The sequence below is a fragment of the Physcomitrium patens genome, chromosome 16 (assembly GCF_059467195.1).
Source record: "Physcomitrium patens ecotype Gransden chromosome 16, ASM5946719v1, whole genome shotgun sequence".
NCBI lineage: Eukaryota > Viridiplantae > Streptophyta > Bryopsida > Funariales > Funariaceae > Physcomitrium > Physcomitrium patens.
In genome coordinates, this window is record NC_143425.1 from 9,257,178 (window position 1) to 9,265,008 (window position 7,831).

General features: G+C 27.6%; 1 long non-coding RNA gene across 1 annotated transcript; it reads right to left on the reverse strand.

Moving 5' to 3' along the window:
• Nucleotides 1–5,132: 5,132 nt before the first annotated feature.
• Nucleotides 5,133–5,993, reverse strand: LOC149987640 (uncharacterized). The gene is made up of 2 exons (XR_016507085.1): nucleotides 5,772–5,993; nucleotides 5,133–5,634 (listed from the first exon to the last, which is right to left on the reverse strand). It is a non-coding gene; the product is annotated as an uncharacterized LOC149987640 (long non-coding RNA).
• Between the last annotated feature and the right edge of the window lie 1,838 nt (nucleotides 5,994–7,831).

A 7,831-nucleotide genomic window follows, 5' to 3' on the forward strand; every position in this document is an offset into this window, starting at 1 on the left:
CTTGTCACAGACCTTATTGACTTTTCTAACTACTATCTATACCAAAAAAATTATAATCATTTATTTCTATGGATTTTATTAAAGAACTTCTAATCACCAGTTTTTAAGATTTTATATTTGTAGTAGTAGATTTTTTTACTAAGATAATATATTTTATAGCATATATAAAAACTATCATAGCTAAAAAAAACTACTAAACTTTTTTTAAAAATATTTATAGTTATTATACATTGCTAAAAGATATTATATTAGATAAAAGAATTAAATTTAAATCTAAATCTTAATTTTTTTTTAAAAGTATTAAAGGTTGATATAAATTTATTTTTGGACTTCCATCTTTAAATTGATGGATATAAAAAATATTTAAATCAAATTTTGAAGTAATATTTGAAATATACTATCAATTACCATCAAGGTCATTAAAAAATTCTTTTGTTATTGGATTTTTTTTTTCATATTAATATAATATGTTATTCTATTTAAAAATTATTTTTCTATAATAATTATATTTACTATTTATAATTTTATATTTTTGACTTTTTAAAAGTTAATAATTCTATAATATAAGATCTAACAAATTATATATCAAAACTATATGCAATAATAGAAATACAATTATGTAAAACTCATAAATAATAAAAGTTAAAAATGAATGTTTATTATAAGAAATAATCTTAATTTGATAATAGCAACAAAGTATGGTTATTTTATTATAATATTAAGACTATTTACTTTTGTAACAAATTGAATTACCTTAGAATATGACTATATCATATTTATAAATAGAAAAATTCAATTATGTATTGATTACATCTACTAGAGTCTATGAAGTTCCATCTTATGTTTAATATATCTCTTTTTGAACCATATAAGATAATAGATATATAAAATAAAAAAAATGTCAATTCTTTTTATAAAAATAGATAATTTTTAAGAATTTAAAATAGAAGAAGCCTTAGATTCAAGGTGGTATCAAAATAGATTGGAATATCTTGTAATTAGCATAGATATGATATTAGTGAATGCATATAAGAACCATCTAAGAATCTTAGAAATGCAATAGAGAGGATTAATGCTTTTCATCAATGACGTCCATCAAAATTAAGATAAAATAGTAATTTTTTGCTTAAAAAATTAATATAAAATAATAATTACTTAAATTAGATGAATTAAATAGAAATATTAAAAATATATAAATTTGATAATGTCTCATGAAGTAACTTTTTAGAAGCTTCACAGATAAATATTTGACTTTTTAAGTAATTATAGGTAATTGGAAGATTGAAAATCTTGGCTAATAAGTTGGCCATGTGTTGTACATGTTGACCACTTATTTTATAAGTTGGACACATTTTGTACATATTAGTCACTTATCATATAAGTTTATAATATAGTACTATTATTCAAAACTTTTTTTATAAATTAAATACATATTTTATAAGTTAAATACATGTTAGATGATCTATAATATATTCCACCATAGCTCTTTAATTAGATAGTATAAATGAAAGTTATTACTAAATATTCTAGTAAGAATAATTACCTTATATAAACCTTAATTTTTTTTCTTATTATTCTTTTAATTATTAAAGAAGAAGTAAAATAAAAAATCACAACACTTTATATTAGCAATATTGAACAAAACAAAATTGGAGCATGACGACTTTCACTTCCAACATTCTTTACTTATATGTGATGGTTCATATCTTAATAAATAACTTCTATTAATTTACTATTAAATCCATAATTAGATATATATAAAATATCTTATAACATCTCACTTATCACAAAATATTTTTTAGTATATATTTTATATTCTTATCTATTATTTGGATATTTTCTAGTAGATTCTTTATCTTCTTAATTTTATATCTAAGTCCTTTATTTTCTTGATCTTATGTCTAGATCCTTTATTTTGTGGCTAATTTATAGATTAGTCCTTTTACATCCCAAGAACCAATCTTTTGACTACTAACAATTTATTTAAGATAACATCCTCTTATTTTATTTTTATTATTATTTATTTTAATCTTTTTAATTTTTTATTAATTTAAGGCTTTGTATCTAATATCTTTGTTAATATATTGTTTCTATCTTTTATTAATGATTTTATAAGAAAATTAATAAATGTTACTTTTATCGTATAATATTTCTTGTCAGTGACATTCATTCTAATCTACACTCATATGAAATAACATTGAATGTAAATGTGCTTAATGTATAAAGGATGCTTTAGATTCTTTGTAAAAGTAAGATATCTTTGATTGTCACACTTCTTTGGAGTTGCTTCGAATTACACAAGCCACATGCCTTTTAAAACATATTTTATCTAAATTACTTTTCTTCCACCATGACAAACATAAAATTCATACTCTTATGTGTTTTTAGAATAGATTAAAATGTTGTCTAGATAACAAACTATATAGTTATCAAGAAATTCATAAAAAGTATCATTCATTAGATATTGAAAAGCAATTGGTGTATTTGTGAGTCTAAAAGTTACAACTTTATATTTGAAATGCCCATATGTAATTTAAAATATAGTTTTTTATTTTATTTTATTTTTAATATGTATCAAATTATATGTTCTTTATAGATTTATTTTTGTATAGATCTTTATTTGATTCAATTGATTAAGAAGTCTTTAAATCAAAGATAGAAGATACTTATTTTTTATGGTGATCTTATTGAGTCCTTGATAGTCCACATACATTTGTAAAGATCCATATTTTTTCTTCACAAATAAGATAGAAGCTCCTATTAGAGATTTAGAATGATATGTGAAGTTCTTAGCCAAATTCTTGTTAATGTATTTTTTAAATACAACCAACTTGTTATGTGATAAGATATAGATTGATCCAAATAGTAGTTGAGTTCTTTCTCAAAGATCAATAGAATAGTCATAGAGAAAATATTCTCAAAAAATATCTATATTCTTTTTTTAAAAAATTTCTTGATAATTGTGGTATTGACAAGCTTGGAATGCCACTTGAAATCTTTTTTTTTTTTCATTGAAAATATATATAGCATATATAGCAAAAGTTAACTCTTCTTTTACAATATGTATAAAAGCTCTCAGACATATTACTAAAGGTTTGGATAAATTAGACTTATGGATTTCTACTCAATTAGTAAAATCTTAAGCTAAACTATGGAAAAAATCAAGGTTATAAGAAATCTAGTCTATTTGAAGTTTATATTTTTTTAGCCATAATAATTCTAAATTAATTAGATTAAAAGGAGATTTAATTACATTAAATATTACTAAACTATTATGATCTTTAGTTATTACATCTAAAAAATTTATTTCACGGATAATATCTTTAGAGGATAATAAACAATCATTTATAATTTCTACATGCATGGCTTTATTTTTCTTAACTAAAAATATTTCTTATTCTTTTTTATCAAATGCTTTATTTATAAAAGAAATTGATACTTCTAAATTTAATAAAGCAAAGACTTTATAATTTTTTAGTCCTAAACAAACTTCTACTGTAAAATAAGGGGAGAGATTTGAAGAAAGAATAGAACCTTTATTAAGTATTATGTAAGATTTCAAGTGCACGGTTCCTATTATAGCTAGATAAACTTATTTTTTGATACATCATCTTCTTTGGCAATTATTATCATAGACATATATATTTATTCTAATAATTATCCAACTAATATGAATAGATGGAAGTAAGATGTGAAGTAAAATAATCCTTCCTTTGATTGGAAGTCTATCCCAATTCACAACAATTCAATTATCTTAAGTTTCTAATATGCTCTTATTAGTATTTGATTAAGTGTCCAAGAAATATTTTACCTTCTAAGCATGAGCTAAGATAACTCCATCAAATAGGTGACTTATTCTAGTTCACCACTATTAATTAAGCTATGAGTTGATTATATGAAATTTCCTCTTAATTCTTTATAAGAACTTAAATTATCTAGCCAATTAAATTCACACTCAACCAACTATAAACAAAAATATTACAACTCAAACAATTCAACAACAAAACCACTTAATCCATTCACAAAACCAATATAAGACACTTAAGTAATTCCATACAAACACACACTTGAAAGACAATCTGTTCTATGAATTAATTTAATTCTATATAATTTTATATTTTATATTAAATTTTATTTTATTTTATTTTTTATAATATTAATTATCATCAAAAAATAAAAACTTCATCCAATAATAAATTTTCATCTATGAATGAGTTTCCATCCAAATTTAATCAACATTCATCTACTAAAGTTCATCACTCTTAATCTAACTTTATCCACACTTGACCTAATTGAATCCAAGTGATTTATAAATTATACACATAATTCAAGAGTGAATTTATGATTTAATTCAACAAGTTGGAATCTAATGTCGAGAGCCTTTGATAACCCTCTTCTTGGCCTCCGATTCCGATTTGTGCTTTCTTGCTCCTTTTTGCTCTACTTGCAAGGCGACGCCTATGACAGCAAGGTTCGGGATTTCTTGACGAGGTAATGGCAGCTCTAATAAGTCCTCATTAATCGTTGTGATGCTCTTTAACGTAGAAGTCCTCTACCAAGCAGCAGTTGGCTCACTTGTGCAAATCTTGATTCCTTGGGGTTGGAATTGAATGCCTTCTCTGATTTTTACTTCGTTAAGTTGGCATTGTAACAACAAGACTGGATCAATTTAGTGCTATTCTTGCGAGCTAGTCTAGCTCTAGCAACCTCTAACCTCAAATGTAACTTGAATTTGACTATCTACGCTACTCTATCACTTACTACCCAAAATGTCCAACTACGACTAATATAAAGTGGCAACAGAACAACATGCAATGGTTCTTTTGATCAGCACAGCATATGTACGCTTGCACATGTAATTTTCTTCCACAGAAATACTAACAAGAGGGATTGAGAACTCATCACTTTCTCATGGACTTCACCTTGTGCAACTCCATTGAAAAAAGCTCAGTTTGCAGCTCACTCAATTAATCCACTACATTGTTTGCAGATTCGCAATTGTTGTTGCATTTTTCAGTGACATAGGAATGAAAAACAGACCGCAAAATTGATGAGGGAATGACAATGATGGAAGTCATGGGCACCAAACGAGAAGCATCATTTGCCAAGTAGACCCCGCTCCATAGAACAAATGAAAAAAATGCTGCCGCCTTTAAGAAGAGGGAGACCACCTCGCTGCACCGCAAGAATACAATAGCCCACACTGTTGGTTGGACAGAAGAGCTAGAGTAAAGACTAGTTGCCGTCACTCTGCACGGTTGCTTGCTAATAGAGACTATCGCCAGCTACACTTCTCTTTGTAGAAATAAAAGACAATAATAAAAAACAAGAGGCCATGAACCATATCGCTTAGAACATCCCTCGATGTCATATCGATCAGAATGTCAAATTGATATGATCCTCAAATGTTGTCCACCTCCTGTGAAATGAACTATCTTCTACTACTCCCACTAATAAACGATCCAGCACTTGAAGCCACGCTCCATCGCACCGTCGAAGCTGTAAGGATTAGGACTGTGCGCTATGACTGCCCACTACCAATGAGGTCACAAAAAGAAGAGTAACTTGTCGCAGGTAAAAAGAATCAAGAGAGAATGTGAACCGTTGATGATCCCTCCTCGGCCCACTGATTCGCTACAACAAAGAAAACAAAGAACCAAGACGGTGAGCTGCAACTCTTTGCGGCTTAGCCTCCACTAAACTTAAACAGAGAATTTAAGAATAAGAATCCCCGCTCACTATCGCAAAGTCAGGAGCTTCCATGTACATACAAAAACAACCAAAAGATGAGAATCTAGAGTTGCCCAGATCAACTCCGCTCCGGAGGCATTTAGATGAGATGTTGCACCGCAGCTCCGCCCAACAACAAAACCCGATCACCTTTGAACCCAATTGCTGCAGCAACAACCCGGCTCACCGAGCCTCTCCGGAGCCCCAGAGCTCGTGAAGACGTGACGAGACAAAAAAAAAAAAAAAAAACAAAAAAAAAACAAAACAAAACTAGAGAGGAGAGAGCGGCTTCGGAGAAGCCCAAACCCTTATCGGAAGTAGCCTCTCGCCTCCCATCCATCTTTTACTCTATTCCGGTTCTGTTTCTTTTTCTTTTTTTCTTCTCCTTCTCTTCTCCTTCTTTCTTTTCTTCTTCTTTTTATATATCCTTTGGATGTTTATTGTTGTTTTTTCCTGCACTAACACTAGTTCATTGGTATAGCTTGTTTTTTCCAATTGGATTCAAACTTGGGACACTTCATTAACAATTTCTCACTTCACCAACAATTCTACAACTCTTGGATGGTTAAACAAGACTTAACCACTACTTTCTAATATTTTATATATATATATATATATATATATATATAAATCTTTTGGCTCTTGAGAGTCTAGTCAAGTATTATTTTTATTTATTTAGAATATTTGGAATTTTTGTTGAAGAATCTAAATTAAAAAAGAAGATAAGATGAACAAATATATTAATTGCTAATCTTAAATTTTAAAGTTTAGTCTCCTAAATTCCACCTAATTTTGATGATTCACCACTTATGGAGTTGAATAAGAGTGAATTTAAAGATGATCCATTTAACCTTTTGTTTGATAAAAATCACATTCTATATTCTTTACATCTATTTGTCAAAGTTCTAATAAAATCTTCTCTATTGAGACTTTACAACCAAATTGAATTGTTTGGAAAGACTTCTTTCACCAAATAAGGTTCCAACTATACAACATCAAATTTGCTTAGAAAATCTAATCTTCTAACAACTTATAAAAGCACTAATATGCTAGGCCTAAGGATTCTAAGTTTGTATTGTTTGTCAAAGGTAATTACCTTTGTATGTTGAATACTTTGTCTTTTGGCCTTATCAAGATTTTCCAACTGTTCAAGCCTATCAATTAAAGATTGTTTGATTGACAATCATTTTTATCAAGATAATACAAAGAATAGGAATCTCAAATTCAATTAGTGAAATGGCTTCTATACCATAAACCAAGGAAAATGGAATTGCTTGGATTGTCACCTTAAACATTGTCTTATAAGCCTACAAGATTGTAGGAAGTTTTGTGTGTCAATCTCATATAGATGTTGTCACTGTTTTTTTAAGTATATTAATTAAAATTTTATTGATCAATTTTATAAGCTTGTTGGTTTGAAGGAAATAAGAAGTAGTCTTCCTATGATCAATTTTAAATCATGAGATCAAGTCTTCTATTACTTCATTTACAAAATATTTTTTTCTATCACTAATCAAGATTTTTGGACATCCAAATCTAGTGATAAACTCCTCGTAAAAGAATTTGGTAGCTTGCTTGGCATTTTTAGCTTTAACTATCTTTACTTTTGTCCACTTAGTTATATATTTGGTTGCTACTACCCATATATTTCATACTACTAGTGAAGTTTGGATGAATCTCTCAAATATAATCAATTCTATATTTTTCAAAAGAAACTAAAAGTAAAGACACATAGAAAAACAAAGTCATCTTTAGGCCATTCCTAGTATATTATTTACATGTGTTATAAGTTTTAACATATTTATACACATCTTGAAATAATGTGGGTCAATAGTAGCTAGCTTTGAGGATATTTTGACCAGTCAAGATTCTAAAAAAGTGACCCCTATAAGCAGTATTGTGATATATTGATAAAATAGTAGAAATTTCTTTGCCCATAATACACCTCCATAATATCTTGTTGACTCTTTATTGTCATAATATATGTTGTCTTCTTTGAGAATGCATTGAGCTCTTTGCTGTGGAAGGTGAAGTTATATTTTACAAATATTCAAGAAATCCTAATAGGTTTCACCCATATAAAAAGAATTCAATTCAAATT